Raw genomic sequence first — 1,698 nt, 5'->3', positions numbered from 1 at the left:
AATGATAAATGGTCGATGGGGAGAGAGGTCTACTGTGTGATCTGTACATGATCTGTCTACTGTCCTCACAATCAACACCTGAAGCTGTGACCAAGACACCAAGAGGAAAGAAAAAGAGGAAGACTTATCCCCTGCATTCTGCTTTTATATCCCACGACAACCACACTATTTAAATTAGGAGCTATTTGCAAGGAAAACCAATGAGCATCCAATCTATTCTATTCAGATAACACCATTACCACATTCTTGAGAGCTTGTAAAGCTAGCCATTTGTCCCATCGGGGGAAGGGTCATTTGAAGATTGAGGCAGAATTGATGTTTTCCCCCTTCAAAGGTATGACTGGCATTATTATCACAGCACTGGTCTATAAAAAACCCTTCCAAACCACACACATGCATGCACAGACGCACACATACACACACACACACACACACACACACACACACACACACACACACACACACACACACACACACACACACACACACACACACACACACACACATATTCCACACACGCACACATATACTTTTTTTTTTTTAAACATTCACACATACCACTTCAGATTGTGCGTTGAAATGTGTCCCAGGGTCTAAAAATGGGGATAAATCTATATTAAAATAAAGAATCATTGTCTGCAGATATACAGCCATCTTCCACCTCATTAAAACACACAAAAGCAGAACCACAACATTTCATAGGCAGGCTTGCCACCAAATATTCCCTATATTAAATTTCAATAGTGGCATGCAAAATCACAGAGTGAATTATAATACAGCAGGCAATCGCTGTTTTATCCATTTTTAAAAAGGTTATGTGAACTGTCCATCCGGAATGTTTATCCAGAATAACACATTTTCATACCAACCTACAGTAGATCATAACCCAGAGAAATTAGCCTTCATTGTCCATCTTAATAAATCTCCACTGGAGGCATTCTGTGTTGGTTGAGAGTTGATGGGTTCAGTCATTGAACAGACATTGAGCAGAGAGAGAGAGGAGTTTTGGACAAGCCAAGACACTCTGAGCTTGGACTCAAAAGGATCGTCCACCAGGCCTAGCCCCAGATCTCACCCACAGCGGCTGGTTTCAAAAGAGACTCCAAATCACTGGGGATGAAAATCCTCTGGCTTGTTATGGACGACCACAGGGAATAGGCAGGACTCAAATTGAGAGGAGTTGACGTAGCTGACACCGAAAGTGAAAAAAAAAACGAAATGCAGAATTACATTAATGGGGCAATCTGGGATTAGTACATCAATTTTTCATCTTTTAAATTAATGATATATAGCCATAGACTATTGAATAATATGACTTATAAAAGCCTCATGAGCTTTGTTGAGCTGTAAACAAACACTGTATCACTTAAAAACATGGTTAAAACTATCATTTTGATCTCATGGATGGTCAGTCCTTGTATCCATAGCTACGTCTATGATTTTGAGAGTGGTCACATTTCTCCAGCCCCATCCCTCAGCAGTTCACCTCAAAAATGGCGGGGTGACGGCTTTGTTGTCGTTGATTCTACGACGATGGACAAAGGATTCTGACATAGAGAATGAGGGCGGAGGTGGTCATGGCTATCTTCATAACACATCTCTCTATCCAAGTTGATCCTTTCTTCTACTTGCAAATTGAAGAGCACAACGAAAGGGTCTTAAGTACAGGTGGAGAGAACGTGGAGAGAACTAAGGTAT

Source organism: Argentina silus (assembly GCF_951799395.1).
Source record: "Argentina silus genome assembly, chromosome: 12".
Taxonomy (NCBI): Eukaryota; Metazoa; Chordata; class Actinopteri; order Argentiniformes; family Argentinidae; genus Argentina; species Argentina silus.
This window is presented reverse-complemented; position numbering follows the sequence as displayed.